General features: G+C 41.2%; 1 long non-coding RNA gene across 1 annotated transcript in view; it reads left to right on the plus strand.

The window, feature by feature from the left end:
• The first annotated feature begins 11,166 nt into the window (after nucleotides 1-11,166).
• LOC108438524 overlaps nucleotides 11,167-13,400 on the plus strand; it is a 44,885-nt gene continuing 42,651 nt past the window's right edge. Inside the window, exon 1 of the long non-coding RNA XR_001858697.2 lies at nucleotides 11,167-11,886. This is a non-coding gene — a long non-coding RNA (uncharacterized LOC108438524). The remainder of the gene's footprint in view (nucleotides 11,887-13,400) is intronic.

Below are 13,400 nucleotides of genomic sequence, written 5' to 3' on the forward strand. Positions count from 1 at the left end.
TGTTTTCAGGAAAAGGCAAGGCAGACAGCAGACGGTGGATGTGAAAAGCCTGAGGGGAAGTTTAGCTTGACCTGTGGCTCTGCAGCTGCTTTGCTTTGTTAGAAAAAGGTGTGTGTGTGTGTGTGTGTGTGTGTGTGTGTGTGTGTGTGTGTGTGTGTGTGTGTGTAACCGGTAGTTTAGCTACCTGGCCTTCAGCATACAGCCCTTACACTCCTTACACAGTGAGTCTTTTACATATTGAGACAGCATTTGGTTGTAGATGAGCAAGAGCTCAGCTGAAATAGCAATCAGAATAACCTAAAGCTTCAGGATACCAACACTTTTCCTCTGAATTCCCAGATGGAGGGGAAAAATAAACATTTGCTTTTTTGAGGAGTTTGATTTAGTTTGGAAACGTTGAAGTTCCAAATGATGCGGTCCATACGGTCCATACATGGAAATTAAGCTCCAGAAACAGCTCGTTTTTGTGTTGCCACGAGAACTACAGCATTTACCACCTATTCAGTCTACAGCAGTCTAGCCCCGCCCATTCGCACTGAAGCTATAAGGAGTGTTTCATCCTGGACTGCATCCTGAATGAGGCGCAATACAGAGCCAATCAGAACAGAGCCCATTTACATATTTACAAAACGGGCGAGCCAAAACGCGTTATAGGCTTTCGGTACATAAAACTGCACATAAACGGACGACAAGAGATAAAAGACAAATACTTTCACTTTTTCAAATCGAGCGCTGGCACTTTTATTACAGCACGTCTCTCCACACCTAGGATCAACGGCAGCTGCCAGAAAAAGCGAGTTTTTCCCTTTTAATGGAAATTCTTTCTCTCCTCCTCCTCTTCTCTTTCTCTTAAGCTCCGGGCTCAAAATAGCGACGTCTGTGCGCAGCAGCGCGTCAAACAACAGAGGAGCCTGAAGCCTGTCGGCGCATGCGCAGTGCAAAGCGCTGAGTCGTGTGAAAAAAGTGGGCGGATTTAGCTGCGCTCTGTTTGGGGGCTTCTGATTCCCGAGGCTGAATAAGAAAGAGAGAGAGAGAACGGGGGAGAGAAAAGAAGGGAAAGTGAGTGGGGGATACAAAGGAGCGCATGACAAGAACTGGTTTACTCCAAAGGGAGAAAGATGGCTGTGTTTGCGCTCCAGTTGAGATAAAAATCCAGGGCAGGCGCTGCTCTGGCTGTCCAAACAAAGCGTTTGGAGAGAAGAGAGACCAGAGAGAGGGAGAGACAGAGGAAATGAGAGCGAGAGAGGGAGACAGAGGAAGAGAGACAGATAGAGAGAGGTAGAGAGAGAGTGAGAGATAGAAAGAGAGAGGTAGAGAGAGTGAGATAGAAAGAAAGAGAGAGAGGGAGAGAGAGATAGTCAGAGAAAGAGAGAGAGACAGAGGAAGAGAGAGTGAGCAAGAGACAGAGAGAGGTAGAGATAGAGTGAGAGAGAAAGAAAGAGAGAGAGAGATAGAAAGACAGGAAGAGAGAGTAAGACAGAGAAAGAGAGAGGGAGAGAGAAAGACAGAAAGAGAGAGAGAGAGAGAGAGTTTAGGAGAAGCAGAATGTTTTTGAGGTTGGCTGAAAAGCTTTAAACCATTCTCAAAGTTAAAGTACTGTGACTTCCATGAAATACTTAAGTAGCTACCAAAACCGCCGCGCAGGAGAAGAAAATAGTAAGTGGAAGTTTCTAATCTGTAAGGGACACAGAACTGAATAAACACCGCTGCCTATTTCTGGTAACATTTCTGGTATTTCTCATAAGGCCCCAGAATGCTTTACTCATTCTTTACCTGCAGCTCAGGCCGTGCCAGACATTGAGCAACAATTTCAGACTCTCTGCCAAACATTTGAATTTAAACAGCTTTCAGAGGGATTGAGTCAGGAAGCTCTTACTAATGTACTTTCCACTGAGTGCTAAACATGGAAAACGTGCAAAGAAAAAAAAAACAGCCAGAGGCACACTGAGAACCGTTTAGGGATTTAGAGCACAATCAGCTGCAGACCCGAGACTTTAAACATAGTAATAAGCCCAGTTAGAAACTGCTGTTTAACCCTTTTCTGCTTCATAATATGCCACTATATTTATGGAAGTTATACAACCACAGTTCCACAACAGAAAGCAGTAATTAACAAATTCTGTTTGACGTGTATGAAATTGAAAATGGTACAATAACATAATATTTGATGTTTTATTGTCCATTTTATCAGCTGCACTTACTATACAGGTGCACTTTGTAGTTCTACACAGCCTGTGTCCATCTGTTTGTCTGATACTTTGTTAGGACCCCCATGGACCCTCACAGAGCAGGAACCATTTGGGTGGCGCATCATTCTTAGCACTGCAGTAACACTGACGTGATGGTGGTGTGTTAGTGTGTGTTGTGCTGGTCTGAGTGGATCAGACACAGCAGTGCTGCTGGGGCTTTTAAACACCTCAGTGTCACTGCTGGACTGAGAATAGTCCACCAAACAAAAATATCCAGATACTGATCCAATTTTGAAAGTGGAACTTTTTTGCAGTTCTTCTGTTATACAAGTCATCAGCTGTGCAACCGTAGAGGCCCCTTATTGTTGTATTTAATAAGACATGTTTTCAATGAGAGATAGTTTTGGACTGTGGGCAGGTCAGTCTAGCAGCCATGCTCTAACACATGGAGATCATGCTGAAATACGCATGGACATCCCTGAAAAAAGACATTGTCTGGGAGGCAGCATATGCTCCAAAATGTGTTCAGCGTTAATGGTGCTTTCAGAGATGGACAGGTTATCCACTAATCAAACCATAAAGTAGTGAAGTATTCCCAAAATTTTGATAATATTTATACATAGCATGCTGGAACCTTGACCCATCCTTGCTCATAAAGGACTGGGGCTTTCCTCTATTCTCCTTTATATCCGAGCCTGATTGCATCAGCTGTTTAAGATGTCTTTTGAATATTTCACACTGATTGTAGTCTTAAATTGTCCCTGTACCAACTCTTGTGGAACATATTACAGGAATCAATTTCAGAATGAACATATATTAACAAATAATGAAACTGGTAGGATTAAACACAAATATATTTGTCTTTATATTGTTTTTGTTCAACTACAGGTCAAAGTAGATTCATAAATCACTGCTTTCTGTGTTTATTTGCATTTTACCTACTGTCCCAAATCTTTTTCTTGGTTGAATGTCTGGAGTTTTTGAAGTTTTAGAAGAAAATTGTTGGAACTGATTGCGGGGGAGATTATGTAATGAAATGGGGAATATTTCTTAGCAATGTAATACAATTATTGCAAGTAAACCATTTTTATATCATGTTTTTACATTTTATATCAAGCTAGTTTGTATTGTAGTCCATGCAGTAATGGAATAAAAAGGCTTTGGATGTAAACCTGGAATTTGATTTGGGAAATGTAAAAACATTGTAAGCAGTTGTTTCATGGTCGTGTCATTGCCGGACGTCTTCTCTAGTCCAGTATATAATCTGGTAAATCAAATAAAGCAAAGAACACATGCACATATATTGATAATAATCTGCTTTTAAGGGATTAGTAAGTGCTTTCATAGTTCTTTCATTTCACATGCAGTCATGATGCACAGATCTGCAGGGAGGCTTCTGGAGTTGCTGAACTGATGTTGGCCATTTTTAGCCCTGTTCTTGCAGATATGTTTTGGCTAACCTGAGAGTGTAGGATGATTCTTGGAAGATGTCTTGGTTTTCATTGTAAACATGTGATTTTAAGGTTGCTCATAGTGAATGTAAGGCAGTATTCACCAGCTAGTGTTACACAAATGCACTGTATTTTTACAGTGTTTTAGCAATTACTATTTATGCTTCACATGTATCAGCTTGAAGGATGGTGGAGATGCGTACTTTCTTGAAGATCCTGTTATTTAGCATGTAAAAGGGTTTCTGTTTCATATGACATCTGTAGTTGCAACACTGGCCTTTAATCTTTCAAGAAAAGATGAGCATAAAAAAAAGCAAAAACAACAACACGCAAGTACGCAACCTTGTTGTTCTCCAATATAAGGATTTACAAAGCTCAGATTTTTGGGCTCCTGTGAGCTCCGTGAGCCACCATAACCATCAATTTTACTAACTGTGTGGACCCAATTGTACTGTTGTAAAGTTTGCTTTAGTTTCACACTGGAGTTGTGAGGCAGTTATAGATAACAGATAATTATTAGCTATATTCTGTTACCTATTAGAGTTCAAATTGCATGATCACAAACCTGCCCCCAAACCGTGTTGAGCTGTTACGTAATGTCTAATAGTCTTGCTTCTGCACTTAATGACATGAACAGAGTACCCCACACAGCTAAAAACATTAGTAGCAGCCAATAGTGAGCGGTACACCCGTAAAAAGTCTTCCACAGGTATGAGTTTTGTAACTGTTCATAACTATTATACAGGTATACCACAAAAACTCACCTACAAACCCTGCAAACCCTGCTAATGTTATCCCGTTTAGCTGAGTGGCTGAGTCCTGTGTGTTTCAGTCACATTTCAAATGAAAAGCAGACTGTCCTGCTGTCTAATGCACTTCATTTGAAGTAGCCACTTTGTTTTCGAGGCAACAGACATAAAGAAAGCAGCAGGTGCATTCAGACATCTGTACAGGTCCCAGAATGTAACTGCTGTTCTATTTATGGTGGAACAGAAAGTTCAAACAAAAAAGCTGATGAATAAGAAGCCAATTTGTAGAAATTAAGACGTAAAATAAATCTTAGTGCCTTTTTGGTGGGCCTGCAGTGCTAGTGCTAGAAAGCGCTATTGATATAGGTTCATCTGTATATGAATCAGTTTTGTTTTAATAAAAGAAAATCTGATTTTCTTTGGTTGTCAGAACTGGTTCTTATCAAGAAATGAAGTGATATCTAAAAAGAAGCCAATTTTAAGCTACAAAAAAATCTAATTATGCTTGTAATTAGCTTCATTTGAAAAAATATACTGAAACCATCAAAATATTTAATTATACCACCTACCGCCTTACCACCATACCACCTACTACTAGCAGTACCTTTTTGAAGCCTGAGTTTTATCTGTGATTTTGTTTATGTTTTTTTTGTTTGTTGTATGGATTCACTTTCACTATGATGCTGCTTTGGATCTAGACGTCTTTGTGGGACTCGAGATGACTGTAATTGAGAGCAGCAAACTGAGACGGACAACAGCTCTGCTGCAGCTGCTCTCCAGCTCTAATGAGACTCATTGTCCTGCTGATGAGAGACGCCTTTCATTGTGTGCTCTGTGTGTTTACTGGCAAGTTTGTGCACGTGAGTGCGTTTTTATGTGTGTGTGTGTGTGTGTGTTCATCTAACAATGCTATTGTGGCCTTTTGTGATGTAGGCCTTTGTGTTCTCAGCCGTTCTGCATCAAACAGTAAAGATGTATGTGTACACATGTGTGTGTGGTTTGGTGCAGGTTCCTGTACGCGTATGTGTTTTTGTGCATGTATGTCACACAGTTGCATGGTGAAGTCCTCTCTGATGTTGGCATGACCCAGTGGGTTTCCTGTGTGTCTGTTTCTCCCTCCTATTTGAGGCTACAAGAGGTGGAGCTGAGACAGTGCAGGTGTGAGAATGCACATCTGCTCTGTAGGGGTGAGCATCAGACCCAGTTGCTCAGTTGGAGATCTTCTCTCCATCTTTGCCCCAGGGCAAGGCATTGTGTGGCCTACTTGCCTCTTTAAGCTTTCTTCAGGTGCTGCTTGTGCTGTCTTCACGTTAGTCCAGGCTTCTCCAATTTCTGTTTTTTTTTTTTTTTTAATTTAAGGTGGATTACTTTCCAGTGCTTTATAGTCAGATGCATGGAAGATATCAGGAATTGCTATGAATATTTGGGAAAACCTACCTTACCTGCTAATGCAAACTAGTTAGCCACCTAGTACATATGTACAACATGCGACCATTAGTTCCAGATATAAACAAATGTGTGTATCCTGATCTGTGACTATACGAAGTATAGCCACTGCTGACCAGTGTAATCATGCTTTTCCCTGATATGATGAAAAAGTAAATGTTAGCAAAGGCAGAAGGCAGAAATAGGGATGACTGTTTGAGGTGCTTAAATTATTATTCATATATTCATTAAGTTTCGTTGCAAAAAGACGGATAAAATATACAGGCTAACAATTCAATGATTTTATTGAATAGTTAGTTTAATATGACAGCTTTGCTTATATTTGAAAGCACATCTGAAGAAGCAGCCTCTGCTACACATCCAGCATAAAAACCTACTGATGTTCCTCAGCTATTTATGATAAAAATATTCTAAGCATTGTTTTAGCTTCTCATCAGCAGTGCGATCACCTAAAAACATTTTACAACCGTCTGCTGTTTTCCTTTTTTGTTGTTGCTTCTTCCTTCTTTGTGGTTAACTGGATGGCTGTTCATTAACTGTCATGGTTGCTTGTATATTAAAATTAGACGGCTCATAACTAGTCAGAAACGTACGCCAACATTTTGTGTATGTGGATTCCAACTGTAATGTGCAGCGTTTAAGTCAGAAACTCGAAAAGCAGCATTGACACCAATGCTTACTGTTTATACCAGTTAGCAGAGAGGAACAAAGAACTCCACAGTTCCCTAAACCATGTTGCTTCATAGAAGTGCTGGGAAAGTGAGCAACTGTTTGCAATCAGCATTAAAGGCTTACTTCTCCAGGCTTACGGGAGTTGGTGTGTGTAGGTGTGCTCTCTGGGTTTTGTATCAAACTCTAGGACATGTGAGAGATTAACACTCAGGCTTGTGTGCGCACTGTGAACCCCAGCGTACCTGGAGTACCTGTTTTTCCTATCCACAGCTTATCATGAAAGACATTAGGAGTAGTGTGGACCGTAGTGGCCTGTGGAGATGATAGCTGGGTTATGAAGACACCTCCAGTTGTTTGTACAGAATCTGACTCTACCCAGGACACGTGTCTGACCTAGCTAGAAGAGTCTTCCATTTTTAGAGCAGCTGTTTGGCTTTCGGGCTGGGCTCTCCTCTTATAGGAAAAACCCTGCAGTACGCCAGAAATGTTCATGTTGCGGTTCCTTTTATGCTACATATTTTATGCCACGTTTAAGGAACGTGTGGAACGCTCAGGGAAAACCAGTGCTCTGGTGTTTTTCTCTCTCTCTCCCTCTTTAAAGGTCAGTGGCGTGTGCCGTCTAGGGGCCAAATGCTGACTCAGAAAAAAATCCCATATAGGGAAAAAACACCCAGCCTTTTTGACTGAGAAAAGCAACAGCACAAACATCTCAAACATCCGCATTTGTTTTTGAGGCAGCAGGCATAAAGCAATGACTCGCCTTTTGGGGTAAGCCTAACATGGACACCAGACCAGTGTGGACAAATCATAGACCAGCTGGCATTGAAATGTGAATTACTGTAATAGTTTCCAAATTCAGTGTCTGATGGTCGGGGATATGAATGTGTGGTCAGCAATTTGCTTGAGAAATTCAAAACAGTTGACTTACTATATGAATTTCTTGTTTTATTTAAACCCATAAAATCCCAGGTTTGTTACGTACTATGGCTATACAGTATACAGTTACAGTAACTACAGGTACTTCATTGCAAACTGGTTGAGCTGTTCTTAGAAGTCTCCAATAATACTTTGTGTCTGCTGGCAGACCCATGGCCATTTAAGAAGTTAAGCTGTAGCGGAGAGTTCAAACAGAAAGCTGGCGAATAAGAAGGCTGGTCTAAAGAGGCCCAGGACCATCATGTTGATTAGAGCTGGTTTGTTTTATATAAGAGGGAGCTGATGTACTTTGGCCTGATTGAGTAAAGAGATTCAAAGAGAGCCAAACCCGGACTAAACATGATTCACTTCAAAACCTTCATAATACAAGTCTTTCGAACCCTCAGTTAAAGCAGTTTATTCCTATAAAGATGCATAATATACACTGTTTAATCCTTAGGCTGATTTACATGATGAAACTTTCATGCAACTAGTTGTATGTTGTGAGTTGAAACATAATTTCCATGCAACTTGACAAAGTTGCACACAACGCATTTAGTTACTCCGTGTTATAAAGTCCACTTTGTAAGTGTCCTCGTTATAAAGTCATCTGTGAGGTGTTATTCACATATTAGCAGCAATTTCACCGTCAAGCAGATTGCAGGTTTGTATTATGCAAGTTAAGTGCAATTTAGTTTCATGTGAGTTTTAATCAACCCAAACTTAATAAAAGTTGCACTGTCAAAAACCAGCCTTAGAAGTCCATAAATATTACTCATATTTTGTTAGGCTGTTCAAATGTAATTACATAATTCTGTATTTAATTACATAGTAAGTCCTGCAAAGATTTACATACACGTAATAATTTGCATTCTGTATCGACAGGTTCGAGTCTGCATTTTCAACATATTTGTCATTTTGATGTCACCCAATGATAAAGTCATGGCAAAATAATAACATATCTAATCCTGTACTCTTGGGACAGAATAACGCTACTTGTTTCCATGTGCCGTGAGAAATAATTAATATTGAATTTCCCCATTAACACGCTTTTGTTATCACCTATGATAGCTAACTTTTAAAGGTTACCCTATTTAACTGGAGGCTTATGAAGACTTATTATTCAATCAATTCTAGAATTTATTCAGTAACTACTTTGCATCTAATATATATATGTATGTAGCTATGAGAATGAAAGCTGCAATTTGGACCCAAATACAGGGCATTTGCAGGTTTTGCAGTTTGAGGGGTTAAACATTATCAATAACCCTTATTTGTAAGATAAATGATATTCAGTTGCAGATGAGGAAAGAAAGAGCTGAGAGCTGTATTGAACACGTGGCAAATTTAAAGCCCTCTGCTCATAAACAAAACAACCGCACATGCGAATGCAACTCTGCATGTTTCTGAGAAGTGAGACAAAGTCAGCGCTTCAGCTGTTTCCTGCTTCCTGTTGAAAAGAACACCACAAACCTGCAAAGAGATATAGAGAGAGAGATAGAGATAGAGAGAAAGAGAGAGAGAGATACCATGTAAATACAGGCTGAGACACAGCTTTCCTGTGTACTGCTTGAGGCCCTCAAACTGCCAGTAATGGCCTAGTTGAAAGCAATACATATCACCTAAACACACTCGCCAAACAGCACTCGCCATCACACCCTCCATATCACTTCTATTAAGAAACACTCCAACACACTCCTACACAAGCCTACGTACACAAACACAAACCCAGTGTGTGCGCTTGTGTGACTCACAATATCACGTACACTCCCAGCTGGTGTTTTTCTTCTTGACTGTGTTACATCCATCAGCATTATTAATGTCCCTACATGTGATATGCATGCCTCACACTCAGCATTTCAGCCTCAAGACGAGGTCTGAAGGAAGAGACTGTAGACTGATGCTGTATATCCAGATACTGCTTTATGGCAGACAGATCAATATTTACTTACAGTGTGTGCACGTTGTTCCCTGTGCTGTCATTCCTTCAGGCATTAGTGTAAAGCAGGCTGTAATTCCTGTTATAATACATGGAACAAGAGGGTTTTTCACCCTTTGAAAGGTCCTTGGCTGTTTTCATTCCAAAGAAATGACCTCTGGTTGGACTCTGACAGGTCCTGCTCAATGTCACTTCTTCCAGTGTCACAAATATTTGTGAGAAGATAAAGCCCGATCACTCTTATCGACCTGCAGATCACTCTTATCAACAGTGAACAAACAGGGCATTCAGAATTTAATGATCCCAGTGGGTTACTTATTCATCCAAACTGTCCAGTACAGAAGTACAGTAGAGCATAATAATGCTATATGCACATACACGGCTGACAACATATTTTTATGCAAACATGCATGATTGTTGATGTAATATGCCTGGATTGTGTAAAAAAAATGGAAGTACAATACAGATATCATTAAATATTAGTTTGAAATATCAGTCAGATCTAAGCATCTGAGCAATACTGAAATGATTCCAATAGCAGTGTACATCCCTAAAATCTGCCTCTCATACCAAGGAAGATACTTCAATGAAGGAAGGAAAGAAAGGAATCTGACCCGCCAAAATGTTTAATGTTCAGTTTGTTAGTTTGCAGTCCATGTAGGTACCGAATAATCAACCTTTCAGTTAAACATTTCAAAAGAAGCTGTTCTAGCTAGGTGAAACTTTTCGTGGACAGTGTCCACATTAAAATGATGATTTACATTGAACCCTTAGCCTTACACAGTGCAGCAATGCGATACTCCAAACAAGGCAAACACTTAGATACAGAGCTCTTAACATATAATAAATCAACAAAACAACAGATACATAATAGTAAAGTGAACTTGCAAGTACATCTGCAGAACTGAGAAGTTCTGGTCTGATCAGAACTGCAGCAGTGGCTTGTCCATCATCCCAGTACATAAGAACTCGCCTTGCTGAGCGAAACCAAGTCCCCATTCAACCTCAAGCTTCAAGGGAGGGTGAAAAATAGCAACTGCAGGTGTTTGCGAAAAGCGTAAAAGCATTTGTGAAAAGATGTATGCATGACGTAAGGCTTAAGAAAGGATTATCACACATGGGCGCACAGCTGTTGACGAATCGTTTGATATTCCAGTTCTCTGAGGTCGCAGCATCTCAGCAGGCCCTGGAGCCTGTGGCTGGAGTTGTCATGGTTACCACAGCAGCTCTGGAGCTCTCCGATGGATCTGTTAGCTAGAGCTGGAGAGGCAGGGGGATTATTTGCAAAGCCGCAAGAGATTATGATAACATATGATCATGGTAGGAAGGACATGCGCCTATAAAGTCAGTCTGTGAGCAAAGACGTTCGCAAAAGTGAGAGACGGTCTGATTGGGGCAGCGTCTCAGCAGTGTTCATGACCTGTTTACCCTCTAAGTCCTGTAGGTTAATATATATAGAAGACAGTGTGAGTTGATGGACTATTCTCACTCCAGCAGTGACACTAAGGTGTTTAAAAACTCCAGCAGCACTGCTGTGCCTGATCCACTCAGACCAGCACAACACTCACTAACACACTGCCACCATATCAGTGTTACTGTAGTGCTGAGGATGATCCACCACCCAAATAATACCTTGCCTGTGATGGTCCTGTAGGGGTCCTGACCACTGAAGAACAGGGTAAAAGGGGGCTAACAAAGTATGCAGAGATACAGGTGGACTACAGTCTGTAATTCTAGAACTACAAAGTGGCCCTGTGGTAAGTGTGGCTGATAAAATGGACAAGACCAGTCAGTTCAAACTCACAAATACTTAATTATAATTATTTGTTAATTATCTCTTTCTGCACAACTTCAGGATTTCAGAGCTCTGAGAGGAGAGTGTCTGTGCTTACATGTTCATGGACACACATACTCAGCAGTTCCACTCCAGTTTGGATTCTACTTACTTTTGCCTGCCAGCCCCAAAGTGTCAACTATCCTACGACATACAGAGCCATCACACACGTACACACATACACAAATAGCTTAGTGTGTAGAGTCAAAGTGCAGCTAAGGGTCGAATCACCTAAACAGCTGTCCATCTTATGTCCTGCGACCACTGGAGACACAGAAACCACACCTTTTGCCTCACTTCGGGCGTACGTGCTGTGGTTCATTTACAGTCTGAGTATGTGCGTGTGTGTGTATTGGAGTGGCTCACTCTGTTCACCCTTGCACTGTCTTGAAGCAGGAAGCAGGCCTGTGCAATAGCCATTGTGACACAGTTCATCAGCCGTGATTCAGAATTAGAGGGCATTGTTGCCATAGCAGCAGGACTGGAACAGCTCCTATTAGTAAGACGCAAACAAAGTGAACAGTTTTCAGCTCACTCCTGTCTAACCAGTACTTTTCCATCTTTCTCTTTAGGTTGATCTTCTGCTCGTCACTGCGATGGAGTGACGGTTGTACTCAGATCAGATCAGATCAGCAGCAGCAAAGGAGGAGAAGAAGGATGAGTTGTCCCTTTAACATCTAAAATGGCCAAGGTCTGTCGGTGGGCACAAAGTTTTATTTTACATTATTATTCTCTATGGGGGGCTGCACGGTGGCGTGGTGGGTAGCGCTGTCGACCTCACAGCGAGGAGGGCCTGGGTTTGATTCCCCGGCTGGGTGACCGGGGTCCTCTCTGTGTGGAGTTTGCATGTTCTCCACGTGTCTGCGTGGGTTTCCTCCAGGTTCTCCGCGTTCCTCCCACAGCCCAGAGACATGCAGTGATTGGACATGCTAAATTGCCCCTGAGTGTGTGAGTGACTGTGACTGTGACTGTGGCTGTCTGTCTGTCCTGCGATGGACTGGCGGCCTGTCTAGGGTGTATTCTGCCTTCCGCCTGATGACCGCTGGGATAGGCTCCAGCACCTCCCCGCGACCCTGAGGGAGAAGCAGCTTAGAAAATGGATGGATGGATAATTCTATATATTCTCTAACCCAACAACAGTTTTTAGCTCTTTATGAGGATCCAGGATGATGGATGACTTGGACATTTCGACATTTTTAGGACATTCATCAGATCCACATGTAGAACAATGTCTGTTTGTAAAGTATGTAGCTTCTGTTAGAAAAATTGAATGATTAAAAACTGTTTTTGTCGTAATTCAAGCTGCATATACTTACTAGTCTCTTGGTCTGGAGCAAATCAAAATATGATAAATAGTTGCATTTGATAGTTGAATGAATTTTAAAGATAAATGTTGTCTTGTTCAGTTTTCACCCTGGCATATTTGACATCAAACCACAAGATGTAAACTTTAGTCAAATGGAGCTAAAAGTCACAACTGACTGGACAGATTTTATGATGTACATTTGTGATCACATCTATCAAACTTTCTGAACTGCCCAATATTCTGGCATAACTGACCATATGGGTGTTATGTTCATCATTTTTTTTATGTTTGTTCCTCATTTTATGTATGTCTTATGAAATTGTAGATCAGTAAGCTGCGAGAGTCTACACATGACAGTGTGTCACGGTTGGCCCCTCCCAGTCCTGTCCATGTGCTCCTTTGTTTTGGTTTTTAGTCCTGCCCCCTGTTTGGTTACTCCGCCCCAGACTGTGTTCACCTGTCCCTGTGTTTGCCCCTTGTGTTTGCCAGTCTTTGTATGATTGTATTGGTCTTTGTTTGATGTGGATTCTGGTTTTTTGTCATGTCTGTCCGTCGATCTGTCTGTGTCGGCTATATGAACCTGGACTGTTATGACCACGACCCTGGATTTGCCCATAATAAATCTCGCTTATGTCAGCGTGTGCGTCCGCCTCCTCGCTCCCCCTTACACACTGGTTTTCCCATGACACAATCCTGAATCTATTCACTGTAAAAGAAATGTTCTAGAGTGTTTTACCCACTAATAATCACACCAGTGTGCATCTCTAAAAGAGTACAAGCAACAAGATTTTATTCTAAGTAATTTTGGAGTCTGTCTATTAAGTATGTTTACATAGTATATAAGGTTGGTGTTGTTAAACAAAACATAAATATTTTTTTTAAAAATAGTTCTAGGAAGT

Source organism: Pygocentrus nattereri, chromosome 11, assembly GCF_015220715.1.
Source record: "Pygocentrus nattereri isolate fPygNat1 chromosome 11, fPygNat1.pri, whole genome shotgun sequence".
Taxonomy (NCBI): domain Eukaryota; kingdom Metazoa; phylum Chordata; class Actinopteri; order Characiformes; family Serrasalmidae; genus Pygocentrus; species Pygocentrus nattereri.